Genomic DNA, 11333 nt, shown 5'->3' on the forward strand with positions numbered 1-11333 from the left:
CTTCTTTGTTTCATTTGTTTTTGTTTGGAAACACTTTTTCCTTCCCATGATGGAATGTTATTCATAGCAATGATGGAATAGCTAATGCTAAGTGTTTCAAATTATAAATTCCTCGTACTTCAGACTAAATTAAATCCACTAAAGGATTGAACTATGTAAACATTTTCTAGTTTTCAAAGTAGGGAGGGACTGACTCATAAATTGTTGCCAATATTCCAGTAGACAATTGTCACATTAGATTTGATTAAGAAAATTTAATAAAATTTGAAATTTATACTATGAGAGTTAATGTTTCCTTAGGTTTATGGAATTATTAAGTTACAATTACTACGTATGCATGCAACACATAAATATGAACAAAATAAAGAACAAATAGAAAAATCACTCACAAAACCACAATAACACAAGATATGACCTGGAAATTTTCAAACTGGGACCACTGGTAAAAAAGACGTCGCAAGCTTATCCTCCACATTTTCCACTCTAAAAGCATCAAGATGGATAAAAATAAATATATTGATCCAATTTATATCATACCTCCTCATTTTTGGAGGATTTTGGTCCCTAAAATATTTTGTTAAATGAGTTGAAGAAATTTTTCCTCTACCTTCTCCTTGGAGTACCATTTAACATTTCTTGGGAGCTATCCTTTCAACCTAATCTACCAAATGTCACACTACCTCTGTCTTGTAGTTATGGATCTCTTCTGCAAAATTGTAAACTCTGTCAACTCTTCTTGAACATCTAGTACCATATCCTCTATAAAAGGCAGTATCCATTCCTCTCTTGGATCGAACATGAAAGGATCATAAATCTTCAAACATTTGAAATTCACCACTAAGTAAATACCCATGTATGGGGGTAAAATAAGTATATAGGAATTATCTCCCACCTTCTCCAATATCTCAATGGGATGATATCGCAGAGCTTTGATTTTCTTACTAGAACCTTGTAGCCTCTCCTTGTTCAACTATAACCATACTTTGTTGGCAATGTGTGTTTTCATTGTTGTTAATTTATGCAGCGTCATTAAGGCCAAGTCATGGGGAAGACAAATCGAGATCATGTAGTAAAAGTTTGAGAAAGGTGATTCAAGTAGAAAAATGTTAAGAAAACAACTCGAGGCACAATATGACATAGAAATGAGATCAACGACTCTTGTACACTTCGGAGGGACTTAATATGCTCATCGGTTAACTGAGAGGGGGGATTTGAGATGTCATCCAAGAAGTAAATCACCAAGAGATGAGGCAACAATTTAGGCATATTGGGGCCACTAGCAGTTTTTTAAAACCACCTTCGATCCCCCCTCCCTTGATAGGCTCCCAAGGCATGGAACTTAGTATTTCATGAATATCACTCTTATGATAAATCAATGGCCTAGATATGTATCAAGATCAAAATGTGCACAATGGCTATAGTGTAGTTGTACACACGATGGATCCAATGACTAATAATGTCTTGATTCAACAATCTAGATCTATATCATGTGCATACATGCGTGGTGGTTAAAGCAGAGGGTGCACCTAATGAAGTTAATCCATGATTAAACTGCCTTATACCTTGTTTATATTAAGTTTAAGAATACAAGAGAGAGATTAGTAGAGCTTAAGCATACCGAGGCACCAGACACCAAGCATCATTCTTCCCAAACATTGAGGTCGCTACCTGGTATGACATGGGAGTGGTATGATGTGGCACACCACATGGACAACAAGTTGCAGATATGATGATGTGGTAATAATGGCGAGTTACACATGGAACTCATTTTTGGCCAACATGGATGGTTGTATGGATGTTTAGAAGGTGATAAGTGGAAGATACATGTTCGTACTTAGACACATGGGAGGCATTGATTAATCATAGAAAATTACATGGAAAGTGAAGTGGTAGGAGACTAGGTAATTGATGTAGCAATGGTGGGTCACGTACCAGAGCACCAAGCACCAAAGTCCATTTTTGTATATATATTCCAAGGTCAGTATTAGATATGACATGGCACAAACGACATCGAAAAAGGAACACATGGCATACAGGGAGTGCTCCATAGTAGTTTGATGTGGTAAACTCAAAGATCTCGATATTTGTGCCAAGATCATGTTTGGAAAGGTTCTCTTGTGTATTTAATTTTGGTATAAAAGCCAAGGTTTGAGGCCTTAGTCATAGAAAACCAAGGGCTTAGCCCTTGTGGACCCCATACTAAGGTACTAGAGTACTAGTTTACCAAGATGATAACCTAGGTAGGACCTTCGGTATGGAACAAACTGATATTGATGGGGAAATTATCGATAATTGCAGTTAAGGTTGAAGAAGTTCGTCAATTATAGTTTTTTCTATTGGAATGTTTGTGATTACAGTATATTGAAGCAGTATGTTAGGACTCAGGTCACAACACTTATTCATGAGTGCTTAATGGTCTAACATTCAAAGCCCAGGAATTCAAACAATATTTGGTATGGAAACAAGGACAAGGTCACATCTCGCAATCTTGGGTGGTCATTGGTATAACACTCATATCTAAAATTTTCAAAGAGCCTTTGATACCTGATATGTAAGTACTAAGTCACAACACTAGGTTATGAGGTGCCAAATTCCAACACCCAAGGGCTGCAAGCCTAGGCACAACTCCAGTGTAATGCGGCTCGATATTCATAAAAGATATGGTCACAAACCATGGCAACAAAGTGTTAAGGAGTAGCTTATGAGGGCTAATCATTGCCACATTGGGAGATGTAAAGGATGAAAGGGTTCTAGTATTTGAAGGTCCTAGTATGATATATCCATGGTCATAAACATGGGAAAATTTGGCTTGTGTGAATGCCAATATTGCAACAGGATTGGACAGAAGGGAGTTATCAATTTAATGTCATTATGAATATGAATTGTGTTGTAGCACTAAGAAAGCCATGAGTGAGAAATTGGGGATCCAAGAAACTTCTGAGAGTGTGCAGGAAAGCAGTGACCAAGTTAACTCAAGATACCATGGTCCAACACCATGGATTGATACCCAAGGTAAATGAAGCAATAATCTATAAAGGTAGGACTAAATAATTGAGAAATTTGTTGAGATGGTGTCATTAGAGAAATTTTGAGATATAAAATGGGCTTCCTAAGGAAAATTATAAAATAATAGTGTAAATAATAAAATAAGATTAGATTACCTAATCAAAATTTTGAGTGAAAAAAAAACTACTTTTTCAACTTATCTTCCTATAATTTACTCAAATTTCAAGTGGGGGCACTAATTGGATTAAGAATTTAATTTTACATCCAATGAGTACCCATATTGAATAATTTCGATTGATCTTGCTATAGAAAAAATGAGAAATACATGACAAAATGTGGTTGTGATCATGTTTCTCATGTATTTCTCATTTTTCTGTAGTGAGCTCCATCAAAAGTATTCAACATGGGTACTCCTTGGATGAAAAAATAAATTATGTATCCAACGAGTGCTTCCACTCAAAATTTAATTAAAACATAGGGAGATAAGTTGAAAATACAAGTTGAAAAAATATTTTTTCATTTTTATTTAATTTTATCATTTTACCTTTTTACTCCAAAAATGATGAATCCCCCATCGTTGACATCATCATATTCAATTCTATTGGTTCTTTTAAAGTTGATTTTGGTTGTACATTTTTGTTTTTAGGCCCATTTTTTACCTCAAAAATTCTCTAATGATATTTGAAGGTGAATGCTAAAACTAGCAAGACTTAGAGAGGGGTAGCAAATCAAGTAAAAGGGATTGAGTCGATTTGAGCAGAGAGAGCCTAAAAAAATTGAACTACAAATTAGTGTGTAGTGACAATGCAGATTGTGTAGAGACATTGACCAGATTAGATCCGATTGGAGGCCTAAGTAGTAACATAATTCTAAGTGGAGTATCTCAAAACCTGAGAGCTAAAAAGAGACAATATCAAAAGAAAAATAGCATACCTAAAGAAAACTGAGTGTACTTGAATAAGAAGCTAATTAGATCATAAAAGAATCAAGTTCAAAATATAAATAGAAAGGGGATTGGTGTCTCCTTTAGGTTAGTGTTTTTAAATCATGGGATTGGTGTCTCCTTCAAGTTGGTTCCTATAAATCAGGGGAAGGATGATTCTTTTTAGCTGGTGCTAGTAAATCGATGTAATAGTAGGTTGGTGCTTATATATATATATATATATATATATATATATATATATATATATAAGTTGTCCTACGATTTTCTCCCATATGGGTTTCCACATAAAAATCTGAGTCTCCTTATTTATTTGTATGCATTTTGATTTATTGTTGTTCTTTATGGTTTTTTAGGGAAAGCTTAATGATTTTAAGGATTGTTAAAAAATGTATAAGATGCTTCACACACCACCCCCCGCCCCCCCTCCCTAGTATTGTTTTGGCCTCAACAATTGGTATTAGAGAAGATTTCCTTCAAAAATAGTTAACAATTGGAAGGAAAATCTTACAAGAAAATGGCTAGCCAAGAAGGTTCTTCTTATAACTATGCCTTCCAGAAGATTCAAATGAGGACCTTACTAATGTATCTTGGTATAGATGTTTTTAAATTATGCAAGTCATTATACTTGAAATTACAAGGCCTTTTGATAATTCAACCTAAAGGGGTCTTACCATTATCAAAATTTTGATTTTCTAGGTTGTAGGTCTTAATGTCCTCTAATGCACCATATAATTATTTTTCCAAACGGTTAAGGTCTGAAAAAAATTATAGTGGAAATAGACGAGGGATGTATTTTAATGATCTAGATTAGATCATTATATTGTTTGTCATCCATCTTGATGCTTTAAGAGTGGAAAACTTGGAGGAATCAAATCACTGGATCGTTTTTATTGGCAAGACCTAGTTTGGAAAAATAAGGTCTGAAACCTTCCGGGAGCATTTTGAGGCATCAAACATTGTTTTTTGGGGATAAAAATTTGTTGCTCTACCGCGACACATATTTTTCCTATTCTACACATAGAGACTTTTCTCATGGTGCAAGAATTGCATTAGCTAGAGTTTGTATGTGAATGTTATGCCACTCAGAAGTCGACCTTCCTATTTTCACCACCATAATTCTAGAGGATGCCATGTCCACCCCCACTATTCATGAAAAAGGGGCTGCAACATGATTATTATGTAGAAGACTCTATAAGATTCTATATTATAACTCTAGTTAAGATTTGAGGTAGCCAAACCTAACCACTAGTAGGTTATTAGGTTGTGTTATAACCAGGCCACTAGGAGGAAATGCGGTGGCATTCTTTTGAGTGCATTTGTTCCATAGCTGAGCAAAAACTAGCCAAGAAGGTGTTAAAAATTAAATAATAGAATAATGGAATACATAAAATATTGTGGAAACACAGACAAAAAAAATCATAAATAAGGGAGACACAGATATATGTGGTTCACCCAATTTGGGATATGTCCATGGAGAAACAACCAATCCTCCCTTTTATATTATCCAACAAAATGAAGGGATACAACCTACAACAAATTTGCTGTAATTTCTTCTTCGCTATCACATAGACTCCTACTTTTTTTGCAAAAAATAATCAAACACAACCACAATACAATTCCCACATATAAACTAAGGGTTTCCTTCGAGGAAAAAAACCGTAAATTAACATAACTTATAACGTCAGATCTTCCACCTAATGAACAACCCATATTGAATACGAAATTATACTATTTGACAAGGCAATTTTTTTGTCTAATTTTTACTTCAGGGGCATTGCCCCCAAACCCCTTCCGGGGGGGTGCTCCAAAGAATCATTACTGCCCCCGCCCTGCCCTAGAAAAGATCCTAGTGGAGTGGCAAGCCTCTCCAAACCCCTCCATCGGGAACTGGGATAATCATGAAGATAATCATCCTCTACACCCAACAAAGAGATAAGATGATTTTTTCACTGCAAAAGCCCATGGGCCATAGGCCATACTTCTTTGTACTCACAACCATATTTCCATTCAGAGATAGAGAGAAGAGTTACCTCACCTTCCAGATGGTTTTTTCTCCCGAAAGGTTTTCCCAAGGCATATATTGCATCAAATGTGTGTGAGATTTTGTATTTCGTTGTTCTCTATTTTCTTCATAGTTTTAAATTCACATACATGCACTATTAACAGTGAATCTACAAATCTAGAAATATAATAAAAGTGTAATAGGGTAGAATTTCATATTGTAAATAAAATTTTATCAGATTTTTTGTGACGAATTGTCTAGTTGAATATCCATGGTGGTTTACGGATTGTATTGGTATCAAAGTAGGTTTCTTTGGGTGTATTGTGGAGATTTGCGGGAGTTCTAGATCGACTAGGCCAAAAGTCATGAAACCCCAATCATGGTTGACGAATCTATGAATAACCCTCATGATCCTATAAAGTAGAGGTTTTTACGGCTAGAAAAACAAGTCGCTAATATAAATCATAATATATATCTCCTCATGGAAGCCCTAAGTAATAAGCTTGGGATATTTAGAGAATATGGGGATTCAAATGTAGAGGACAAATCAAAAGCGGGATCAGGAGATCAGGAAGAAATGAAGAACTAGCCAAAGAAAGAACCCAAATAATATTAACCATGTTTGAATGTCGTGAATCACTCACATCCCTTGTTTAAAATGGAAGCAAAGGTTGATATCAATTTGTATCACAACGATATTGACGCTCTAAAGACGAATCACTCATTGCAACAACTTGAAGTGTATTTTAGCGTCATCAAATTGAGGAATAGAAGATTTCATTTGCATGACTGAAATTAGAGGGCCATGTCTTGAGTTGGTGAGAGATCCACATGGATACCCTAAGGTTGGAGTCAGAGCCTCAAGTGAATAAGTGGGAGGACTTCAAAACCCTCATTAAGTCACAGTTTTACCCTATTGGGTATGTATAGGACCAATGGATCCGGTGGCACTACTTTAGGAAAAATATGGGGCAATGTGTACATGAGTACACCACAGAGTTCAGAAAGATAGCCATAATGCTTGGTATCTCCCAAAAGAATGAAGATGTAATCCTCAAGTATTTGGGGGGTTTACACCACCATCTGTGGGAGCAAGTGTTGTTGTCCAAGCCCAAGTCAGTGGATGTTGAGAAATGGAAACAAGAAATTCGAGTTTAATTTGTCTTTGAAGTAAAATATGAATTAAAATAAAATTCTATTCTCATAGCAACTTGTAAATAGTTAAGTAAGTTTAATTAACTTAATTAGCTTAGGAATTTCGAGTTGGAAGTCTTTTGGAAGTCATGTATATGTTCTCCCCAAATTTTATCGGTCCAATATGAGTTTAGATTGAGTTTTAATTAGGTAACTCAGTTTAATAAGTTATAATCAGTTAAATTAGTTCTAACTGTTTGTTGAACTAGTAGAGCATTAACATTCAGTTAGTGCACTAGTGCATCCACAAGTGCTACTCTAGACAACTGAAAATTCACTCATCGGAAACTCATGCATGTCATTTCTAATAAAGGCCCCATTGAGACTAGAGTGCAGGGACAGTGTACTATCAGTTGCATAATTTATTGAGTTGTAAATATCATGCATACAATCAGGAAGAGGACCTAATTAGGATTGCAAAGTTTTGGAAGCATGAATTCCCTTTAAATGCAGGCTATTCATTCTAGTAATTGCACAAGGAAATACGGGCTTGGCATGCAGTGGAAATCAGCTAAGTGTTGGCTAAGAGCGAGCTTGTGAGGAAGAGAGTTGAGCATACTTGTGCTGAACTGTTTTAGTGAGAACAAGATTTGTATCTTCACTCATATTTCTAATTAATGAAATATAAATAGATGGGGTTTTGATTAGTGGCTTTCACCATAAAAACTTATTGTGTTATGTGCCATTGATTATCTTCCTCTTGCTAATTATTTTTCTCATCGATCATTGATTTTCGTTATTTAAAGAGTAGAGTAGATTATTGTCTTGTTTTTTAGTACATTACATGAGCTATGAATCTATAGGAAAATTTGCATGGTATCAAAGCTTAAGACAGTTTACTAGAGGAGATTTCTAAGTTTTGAGTTTTGAGTTATAGGTAAAATTCAAATTTGGAATCCATACTTCAAGATTGATTGATGGCGTTCTATAGTTTGCGGCTCGAGTATGCCTTGGAAGGAAAATTGAATTATATGGCCTGGAAATATAGAATGGAGGTTATGATGGAGGATAATTTCTTGAAGGAATTTGTTGATCAAGACATTCCTTAGCTAGCAACATTGGATGCACAGAGTCCGGCCAAATGGAAGAAGTGTGTGGCGAAGGTGAGGTGGATAATCCTTGACAGAGTTCGAGACCACATAGTCTCGAGTCTCCATGGAAAGGAAACTTTGTATGCTATGTGGAAAGCATTGAGGGACTTGTATAAGAACATGAATGACCAAAGGAAATTGGCACTGAGGGACAAACTACAAAAATCAAAATGGATAAAGGCGAGACTATTCCAACATACTTGACCAAGTTCACTCAATGTCGTGATGAACTTGGAAGTGCTGGAATCATGGTTGTCGAGGATGATATGGTGATTCTTGCTCTTCTAGGACCCCCAGAGAGTTGGCATAGTTGTTATAGACATTTTTGTGCCTTACAGCTCTAAGCATGAAATGTCCATAATCCAAGGGATCCAAAGTCCCTAAAAGTGTTGTTCCTGCCCCTAAAGGAACAAGTCAACAAATTACAGCTTCTCCCAAAAGTTCTCCACCAGAAACTGCTCAGAATCAGTCAAATCAGGATCATTTCAGCTGCTCCACTAGCTACCTGCGTTGCATAGCACCCCAGTACACTAGCTAGGTGCACTACCAGGGTGCGCTGAGCAGGAAATGACAAATGGCAGTGTCATTCTGCGAGGTGGAAAGACAATGGAAGCTTCCAGAATCTTCCTCAATGACACTTGCCTCACTGAGTTCGACCAAGGATGAGTAAGAGGCTCTCAGTCTCCAAGTGGAAGCAAGAATTTACAGAGAGAAGCCACAAGTCAAATCATAAGCTGACTCATCCTCTCTGCTTACATCTATATATGGATCCCTCATCCCAGAGATCCAGAGGCTGGAATTTTGTACTTTGCAGAGAATTGTTGTTGGTTTTGAGATTGAGATTAGTGCATTGGGTGATTTATGCTTTGTTGGAGGAGAAGAAGGGATTCCTTTGCTGGGAGGTTGATGCTAGATCGGGACTCACTTGGTTGTATCTCCTCCTGGATCTTCTTTTTATATCAATAAAACTATTTGAGTTTCTCCTACATGCTTGTGTATCAATGGTGTTTTGTTATATTTGCATGTTTAGCTTAAATCTGATCCTAAGCTATTTATGAATGTAAATCTATGTCTTTGTGTAGTTTTCCTCTTCTATGATCTTGCAGGAACTTGGTGAAGCTGGGCAAGTAAGAGAGCAGGTAGCTGGAAGCTGTCAAAGAGAAGAGAGATTGGATCAAAGGACTAGCGAAAGACACAGGTTGGTTCATCCTACTCCTCTTCATTTACAATTCATAAAGAAGAATATGAAAGTAGTTTTCCTTGTTTGTTGCTAAGGCACTATCACACCTTAGTGGGATAGGGGCGTTCTGAGTAGACACTTTTCCCAACAACAATAGTTATTAGGAATATGTCAATGGTCGAGAGATGCTGCTAGAAAGGGAATGACTAAAGTCAGATTTGATGCAGTAGGAGATCAGGAGGAACGCCAGGGATGGCTCTTCATCAAAGATTGATGATGAAGAGAACTGCACCTTAGATATTAAGGTGAATAAGGGGAAGGGAAAGCTTCCCATTCCAAATCGGATTCTTGTCTTGGAGTCAAGAAGAAAGACATGACGAAAGTGAAATGTTTTCATTGTCACGAATTGGGCCATTTTGCTACAAATTGTCCACTCAAGAAGTCCAAGAAGAAGTCCTCAAGAGGAGCGGCGGGTGAGGATTTGACTTCTCAATTTGGATTGGAATTTTCCCTCATTGCATGCATGGTGTCATCAATGATGGCAAGTGTATGGTACTTGGACAGTGGAGCTTCATTCCATGTGACTGGAAACAAGGAGTTATTCAATGACCTGGAGGAGAAATATCTCCAAATGCATATCGAAATGGGTGAGGACGGGAGGTATAATGCTACTGTATTGGGCACGATTACTTTTCAGAGGGAGTATGGGGCTCCACTCACCTTGAAGAATGCTATGTATGTGCCTGGGCCGAAGAAGAACTTGGTATCCATTACCATGCTTGAGGATAGAGGATATGATGTGATCTTCTCAGAAGGAAAGGCGTTCCTTTGACACATAGCCACAGGTCAAGTAAAGAAGATAGGGATTTGGTTGAAGAATCTCTATAATGTGGAGGTAGATGATTGTGCTTCTTTGAGCACAAAATCAGAGATGGTGCAAAGCCAAGACGTTGGCAATTTGTGGCATAATCGATTGGGACACTTGCATCATCCGGCTTTGAAGATCATGCAGCAGATATTCATTGGCTTTTCCAAAGGTATGCTAGAACAAGTTGATACATGCAAGGGGTGTAGTTTGGGTAAATACACCAAGTCTTCCTTTCACGAGAGAGATATTCGAGCAGAGGCTATTCTATAGCGAGTCCATTCAGATGTGTGTGGACCATTTTCGACAACATCCACAACCAAACACAAGTATTATGTTATATTTGTTGATGACCTTTCTCGAAAATGCTGGATATTTTTCATGCAGAAAAAGGATCAAACCTTCAAAAAAATTTGTGAGTTTAAAGCATTGGTGGAGAAAGATTTGGGTAAGAAGGTTAAATCTATATGGAGTGATAATGGTGGTGAGTATGTCTCAAACAAGTTTAAGAACTTCTGTGCAATGGAAGGGATTAAATGAGAGTTGATGACACCCTATATTCCTTAGTAGAATGGGGTGGCCAAGAGGAAGAACAAAAAGCGAGGGCAATGTTCCATGATCAGGGTCTGCCACTACACTTGTGGGCTAAGGCATGTAACACATCGGTTTATGTTTAGAACCATAGCCCACATCAGATACTTGGGATGAACACACTAGAGGAGGCTTATTCCGGTAAGAGGCCAGATGTTGGTCACTTTAGGATTTTTGGATCATCGGTGTATTTCCATGTAACCAAAGATGTACGGAAGAAGCTTGAGCCAACAACAGAGTTGGGGATATTTGTGGGGTACACTAATACACCTCACAATTATTGGGAGTACTTTTTGACCAATAGGATGACAGTGGTTTGTAGGGATGTTAGATTCGATGAGCAAAAGGCCATGCGAGTTTCCCTTGAGAGGGAGCTTCAACTACATGCAATTGAGGATATTTTAGCTCCTAAGGTTGAGGAGCCTCAGATTGATGTGGAACATCCACATGTAGAGGATCTG

This window comes from Pinus tabuliformis, chromosome X (genome assembly GCF_031772625.1).
Source record: "Pinus tabuliformis cultivar Carrire ecotype Pingquan chromosome X, CPIR1, whole genome shotgun sequence".
Lineage (NCBI taxonomy): Eukaryota > Viridiplantae > Streptophyta > Pinopsida > Pinales > Pinaceae > Pinus > Pinus tabuliformis.